This window comes from Sceloporus undulatus, chromosome 2 (genome assembly GCF_019175285.1).
Source record: "Sceloporus undulatus isolate JIND9_A2432 ecotype Alabama chromosome 2, SceUnd_v1.1, whole genome shotgun sequence".
In the NCBI taxonomy this organism is placed as follows: domain Eukaryota; kingdom Metazoa; phylum Chordata; class Lepidosauria; order Squamata; family Phrynosomatidae; genus Sceloporus; species Sceloporus undulatus.
Window position 1 is genome coordinate 142,155,326 of NC_056523.1, and position 8,094 is coordinate 142,163,419.

Sequence of the window (8,094 nt, forward strand, 5' to 3'; positions counted from 1 at the left end):
TGTCTTTTTTTAACCTCAGTTTCTGTTTGATTGAAAAAGCAGGAAATAACGCTCAGGTCAGAGGTCACAGGTCAGAGGAACTCTCCTCCATTTTGCATGCCTTCTATTTTGCTTGGATTTTTTTTTCCTTTTAAGTGTCCATTTGTTTGTTCATGGTACCACTTTTGTTACTTTCACCTTTAAATGTTTTCATGGCTGTCCTCTCCCCCCAATTATCTCTTTCACGTTTATTTCACTCCTTTTGGTCCAACATTATTAAATCTGTAGGAGTCTTTCTTGTTGTTGTTTAATGATCTTAACAGTCAGTGAAATTTCTGATGTGTTTCTCTATATGCTCCTTCTGTAAGTTTAAGAAGATGATACCATGATGTTTGAAAGCTGCGTTAATCAGACACTTTATCCATCTCTGCTGGATTCTGAAAAACTTTTTTAAAAGTTGAAGGATATAGTCTAATTACATTTATTTGAACGAAAGGATTCCATTTGAGACGTTTAAAATTAAGCCACAATGACACAGTGGCTTCTTACTGAGTTTGGCAAAACTGTTGTGTTGTGAAGTAAGAGGTATCCATTACAAGCTATGAGACTGTATGATACTCTGGAAACAATGACATTAATTTGTCCAGATACATGTATGCACAATTTCTTATGCATATGTCTTAGGATAGTTGCCTTTTTTTACCCAATGTCCATGGGTTTGTACAAATGATGCTTCCCATTGCACAAACAGATATAAAATTTGAAGGGGCTGGCTGAAGATATTATTGTTAGTGTATTTACAGATACTACATCAGTGAAAAACATCCATGCAGTTTAAGTTCTGCTGGTGTAGTATCTGCAAATGCTTTAGTGAAAATAACTGCAATTTATGTCAGAAGCACGGCAAGGAGGATAAACATACAAACAAAACACATTTTTGTGCAGAAAGGCAGTATGGAAATCTACCCTTGGTCTCTCAGTGAAGGCACATACTCTTCCAAGTTTTGATGTCAAATGCACATTACTTTTATAAAACGGTAACATAATCATGAAAAGTAAAACAACAGTTAGAAGAGCCCCTCAGGGAGGATTTAAGAAGGAAGGCGAAAGGTCCTGCATAAAGAAATGTAAGCACTGAGACACATATGCAAAGCAAATGCACTCCTGCGGAGTCTTAAACAATACTACAGGTCTAAACCAAACTAGGAGCTTTATCACACTAGGGGAGATCCCATAGGAAAATGGGAGTTAAACGCGATTTAAAGTACATTTGAATTTAAACCAAACTTGCAAATTTGGTTAGTTTATCACATTAGGGACTGCCCAAGTGAAATAACGTGAAGTTAATCCAAATGCAAAGCAGAGAAAAACAGCAGGTTTTTTTAAACTTTCGGATTGCCAGTTTTCTCTACTTTGCATTCGGATTAACTTTGCATTATTTCACGTTAACTGTGATGCCGTGTGATGATCTAGTTTAATTCCCGTTTTCCCGTGAAATCTCGCTAGTGTGATAAACTCCTAGGTCTGGTATAGTAGGAACCTGTGTGAAACATTAAAATGGTGTGCCACGTCTCACCACCACCACCACACACACAAGGCCTACCTTCCTCTATACTTTTTTGTTTTTGTGTTTTTCAGTGGGTCTCAGCCCAGGACTTTATTCACTGTCTCATTCCTTCTTTATGTACTGTCCCACTAGATTCCTTCTTTGTCCCCTTTTCTGCCACAGGCTTAAGTTGCCTGTTCATTGCCTATTATTGTTCAGCTTCTCTTTGAACTCTTACAACAAGAGTAGAGGACCTCTTTGAATTCAGTTAATTCTCTGGAAGAGAAATATACATTTCCCAGTAGACAGCACCAAAGGCAAATGCTCAGACCAAAACTACCAGCATATTTTAGATTCAGGCCCTCTCTTCCAGTGGCTTAAAAGAGGAATTTCTGTTTGTTTGTTTTTTAAATGGGGGGAAAAAGCATGCAGAAACTGAGAAATCCCAAAATGATGGTGACTTGGGGGTGGGAAGCATGTACCTCTGGGAAAGTCTAAGAAGCTCTACTGTGACCTTAGGAAGGCTGGGTTCACCTCAAGAGTCTGAGGTACCCTCTCCCTGGCCTACAATGTTATCCCCCCCTTTCATGTGCTCCTGAGTAGCAGAAGCATATATACAGACAACATTCCCTATCCAACTTGTCCTGAATCAAACACTTTATCTTAGCTATGTAGCTACCCCATGCCAAGGCCAGTCGTCAGGGTCCAGGAAGAGCAGGCATCACATCAGTTGACATGTAATTCACAAATATACTTATCACAGATATATATACTTACTCTTTTGTTCAGAAAATGGTTTACATTGTTATTTGTAATTTTAATGGTATGAGAGTATTTGAACTCTTGGATAGTAATAAATTGCATTACAGACACTATAATGTACATGAATTAACTGCTGATTGTGTTTATAAACACACAAATTTCACACATTAAATGTAAAGATAAACTACAGCTAAGTTAATATTGTGACACACATTACATAGTTCAGGCTGATTGTGTTTTCTGCTTTCCTGAGTTTGAAAATGAATTTAAGTAAGGATTTAATACATGCTACAATACTATAAACGTCATTCATAAACCTCAGAATGATGATCCCCACTAATGAGACTCATTATGAATGGCTGGAACAGATGTGGTGAGAGTTTAATTGCTTCTTCCCCCAAAGAAATATATTGAAAGCGTTTTCACCTAATACATGTTTTCATTTGCGATTAATAATTCCTTGGAAATTAATTTCACATTGTCTTTTATTGTTCCTTTTTAAAGTAAATCACTACCTTTTTAAAGAAACCAATTTCACATTAGCTATAATTGTTATTTTCAAAGACATCTCTTTTATTTTCTCACTTTTCTTTTAAAATTCATGAAAAATGCTGAAAATCTGCCTTTCCCTTTGGATGTGAGAGAGCTGCAGTTCAACACATCCAGAATGTACTTGGTTGAGGAAGGGTACCTTAAATTACAGAGAGAAACAGTCTATTTGGCAGGGGTGGAGTGCAAATGGGTAATTTCCTACAAACATGCCTCATAACCAACTCTCTGCACAAAAGTCCATCTGTGTATTCAGTTATTCAGAATGTATGAAGGTAAAGATAGGACATTGTGGTCCTCAAGAAAGTTGCTGGACTCCAGCACTCAGCATATTTCCTCACTGGCTATGCTGGCTAGTATTATTATTATTAACCTTTATTTATAGTCAACCACATATGCAGGGCCACATGTTTCCCACCCTCAGTATATGGAGAAGTAACAGCAAGATAGTCTACTGAGGTATGGGAAACTATTACAAAAGATACTGCCGTGTAGACCAGGGTATGGAGAAATCTCTGGTCTGCAAGTGTTCAAAATCAGGCCTGCAGAGGTGCCTAGGTCAATCTTGTCACTGAAAAGTTTTACAAAGGAGAAGAATCTACACTGTTACCTTATTTTATTCATTTTATATATTTATTTCCTTTATTTGTATATCACCTTCCTTCCAGGCTGGGACCCAAAGCAGCTTCCACAACAAATTAAAAACATTTACAACAAGTTTTGAAACCAACTTTAAAACACCACATTAGCACAATATAAAACTGATTAAAAACTATACAAAAGTTAAAAACAGGTAAAACATAAATCTGTATTAAAAATGTTGCCTGCTTAACCATTAAAAGGTTGTTTAAATTAAAAATGTTTTTTGCTTGCTGGCGAAAGAAAAGCAGGGAGAAGGCCAGCCTAGGCTTCCATGGAAGGGAGTTGCAGATGGTGGGAGCAGCAACCAAAAAGGCTCTCTCTCATGTCCTCACTATCTTCAGTCAGTGATCTGTGGTAACTATGGAGTGTCCATCTCACACACTGTGCTATTCTGTTCAGGATGACCAGCAGCATATAAAGCTAGCTTAGCAGCTGCAGGAACCACCTGAGATTGGGACTCTGCATGCTCTTGCATATGTTGGCCAATTTGTCTCCTCCTCCCACACCCCCAGAGGGAGTATCAGCAGACCTGGCCAAGCTGTTGGGTGCCATTTTCCAGGCACCAGATGAGCCCTAGCCTTATCAGCTGAGAGCATTTCACTCTTCCTCTGACTTTGCCACACGAAGAAAGGGATGAATGTGTTCATCTATGTCCTAGCTATGGCGTACCCTTCAACATCTCACAAATGAAAACCAGGACATATAAGGCCTGGCAACATCAGAGTATGTTTAAGATAACAAAAGTTATTAAGAATAAAGAATCCATAAAGCTAGAAGAGATTGCAGGAATTTGCTTTTGCCTGAGCTACTGGGAAAGACAAGTTTCTGCCCCTCCTCTCCTCGCCCAGTTCATGGAGTGCAAAATGCTTTTTTTCACTTTGAACTCTGTTTGTAGCAGTTTAAGTATAAAAGACAAAGGGGGCAAGTGGAAGAAGGAGAGAGAAACTGGGACATTTTAAAAGCAGCTGAAAAAGTGGGACAACAGAGAGTTAATTGAGACTGTTTGCCCCCCCCCCCACACACACACACAGTTGGGACAGTTAGAGGATATGTGATTAGCTGCAGTTATAGAGCCAATGTCTTGCAGTGGTTTGAATGCTGGAATGGGACTCTGGACACCAGGGGTTGATTCCCACTCAGCCATGAAACCCACTGGGTGACCTTGGGCAAGTCACATGCTCTCAGCCTCAGGGGAAGGCAATGTCAAACCTCCTCTGAACAAATCTTGCCAAGAAAACCCCATGATAGGGTTGCCTTTGAGTCGCCATAAGTCGGAAATGACTTGAATATGACAACAATAGTTCCAGGCTTTTCTCTTTCAAGATAGATAGCTTTGCAATTAAATGTTTCCTTTCTGGTTTGTCAAAAGTAACAAACATTATTTTTAAAATTATGTGTTGACAAGAGCATCAGAATGCTTTTAGCTGCTGTACAAGACACTTCCTTTTCCTATCATTGTTGCCTCAAGCATTTTTAAAACAAATTGTTACTGGACATCCATTCTCCCAGTCAAAAGGTTTATGATTGGAAGCTTCTCCACTACATATAACCCTGACATTTAGATTTTGTTGAAAATGATTTTTGAAAGAAAGAAAGAGCTGCAAAAACATTTACACGTGTCATTTGCCTAGCAACTTTATTCTCCTGCCCACTACCAGAAAATAACTGAATTAAAAAGTAGAAAAATCCTTAAAACTCATAGCAAAGATTTTTTTAAAAACAGTTTAAAACGCAGCTGATCTAGGATTGCAAAAGAGATATATTTGGGGTTTTGTTTTTTGTTTTGTAGTAACTTGAAGGAGGCCTTAAAACAGAAGTAAAAATCATGCGATGTACAGATTAAAATTGTCTTCATTGTGTGTCCAAAAGCCAGGAGTAGGTGTGCATTTGGGCACACAACTATTATTTTAAAACACCTTGAACACCACTACAGAACATAAGGTGCAGCACTTGAACCATACAGTGATCTTCCTACAACAGCATTTAATGAGGACATGACCCCATAATTATAAAATAAAACTTCTCCCCAAAAAGCCACATTTTGCTTTAAGTTATAATCATACATAACTTATTTATGCCTTAGATATTACCAAATGAATCAATTATAAGCAATTAGTTATTTGTACCTAGTTACTTCTGAAAGCTGCCTGGAAACCTGCAGAGTAGTTCTGATGAAGGAGTGGATGGAGACAAATAGTGGACAGGAGGAACTGTTACTTTTCGGACTACTGCCCCCAGAATCTCTACATTTCCATTTTGGCTGGGGATGTCTGTGAATTGTATTCCAAAGAGTAATATTATTTTTTCTTAGCTCTGGAATAGAAAATATATATATATAAATACCACTTCATCTTGCCAACTCTACTACAGTTGGAGTACTTTTTGATGTCACATATTTTTAAGTGAGTAAAATATTTCTATAAACATTTAATTCTAGATAACCTGTTAATCTTTCAATTTGTTGAAGCTGGAGTAAGCGGCATGAAATCAATGCTATAGTGAAGAAGTTTCCCTGTCTCCATCTGCCTCTAGCACACAGGGCAAGAATCAGGCCAATTAAGCTTGTGCAACAGTTTTCTGTCTTGGTTCCAATATTACCATGCAATTAGATAATTATTCAAGTCCAAACTAATCCTGGCAGAGCCCGGCTGACTTTAATGGGGTTTCATGGTGACAGTTTTTAGGCCAAATAACTTGAGGAATGCAGGCACCTCATGCCTTCCTTTTGAAAATTCATTCTGCATTCATATTCTCTTCTGATTATAACATATCCCAAATAGCACACTGACACTGTCAGTACTTTACTGACTGAGAACAAGGAAGGCATGAGGTATGATTTCATAGAATCATAGAATCAAAGAGCTAGAAGAGACCACAATGGCTCCCCAGTCCAACCCCCTGCCATGCAGGAATACGCAGTCAAAGCACTCCCAACAGATGTCCATCCAACCTCTGTTTAAAAACCTCCAAAGAAGAAGATTCCACCACACTCCAAGAAAGCATATTCCCCTGTCAAGCAACTGTCATAATCAGGAAGGTCTTCCTAATATTTAAGTACAATCTGTCTTCCTGTAGTTTTAATCCATTGCTCCATGTCCTAGTCTTTGGAGCAGCAGAAAACAAACTTGTTCATTGAGGGCTTTCTTTTCCCCAGTGCTGTTATGGAATATAATAATCCCCATGTTATTCACTTCTAACACTGAGATCAATTTAAGGCTGTATTAGTTTATGAGAGAAGACAATTTCTCCCTTCATTTGCTATTATTTCAGAACAGAGAAGAATTTCCAGTCCTATTTCATTTCTCACACATTAATATACTCAATTTTAAAAAAAATCAACTATAATGGAACATTTGCTGGGGTTAAGGGTGAAGGACCCCCATGAATGTGGAAGAACTACAAATAAAAGAAACAGCATTCTTTTTACCTAAGAGAACACCACTTTAAGAATCTCTAGGTCCTCCAGTGCAACTCTGTGGTCAGTATCTACCAGATATTGATCATAGAATCATGCTGAAGGACCTACAAATGCCTAGAGAAGTGTTTTCTTTAGGAATTTCTTAGTTCTCCAGCACAACTCTATGCTCAGCTTCCAGTAGAATTGCACTGGAGGACTTAGAGATTTATAGAGAGAACATATTAATCAAAACTCAAATAATCAAAACTGTAAAAGTCAAAGCTGCAAATGGGGAGGGCCAACTGTAGTTCTCTGTTCCCTAGGGCTGATTAGGGTTTGGGTAACTTGGGTGAGGCTACATCTGCACTGCAGAAATAATGCAGTTTGACACTGCTTTAACTTTCATGGCTCAATACTGTGTAATTCTGGGATTTGTAGTTTGTTGTGACACCAGAGCTCTCTGATAGAGAAGGCTAAATACTCTATCTTACAAAACTACAAATCCCAGAATTCCATAGCATTGAGCCAAGGCAGTTAAAATGAAGTCAAACTGACTTCCAGGAAAGATGGCGGAGTGAAAGCTGCAACTCGCGGTAGCAGGCGAGGTAGCAGCATCGCTTATAGTATTTTTGGTGTGGGAAAATCGCTCCCCCCAGTAAAGGGGACTCGAGTGGGCCTGTGGGGTTCTCCAGGGACCATCGGATTTTGCAGAGGGAGCCCCCAAAGGGGCTTTTTGTGGAGGATCGGTGGCGAGAAGGAGGACAAGGGCAAACCGCGACTATAAGCAGGGCGCAAGCAAGCCCCGTCAGCCCGGATTTTAGGGGAAAGAAAAGAAGACAAAGGTTGAGAGGAAAGAAGCTGTTGCTGGGGATTGAGATCCTCATCAAATATACTTTATCGGAGGTAAAGAGGAGGAAAGTTGGAATCGGAGAAGGTCAAATCTAAGACTATAAAATAATAAGAAGGAAGAACGAGTGGATAGTGGAAGGGGATTTACAAACCGAGGGAGAAGCAACCCAGCCAGCAGCTTGGAGTAAGGGAGAGGAGTAAGACTGTGGATGCAGAAGAGAAGAAGGAGTGAAGGAGAAGCAGACCGGGAGGAGAAGAAAATGATAAAAGAGTAGGGGGAGAAAGAAAAGACATTGGACTAGGAAGAGAAGAAGACGACAGCAGACCAGGAGGAGAAGAAGACGACAGCGGACCAGGAGGAGAAGAAGAC

General features: G+C 39.2%; 1 protein-coding gene across 1 annotated transcript in view; it reads left to right on the plus strand.

Moving 5' to 3' along the window:
* The window catches only part of CACNA1G (calcium voltage-gated channel subunit alpha1 G), a 539,836-nt gene that overhangs the window by 459,910 nt on the left and 71,832 nt on the right, over positions 1-8,094 (plus strand).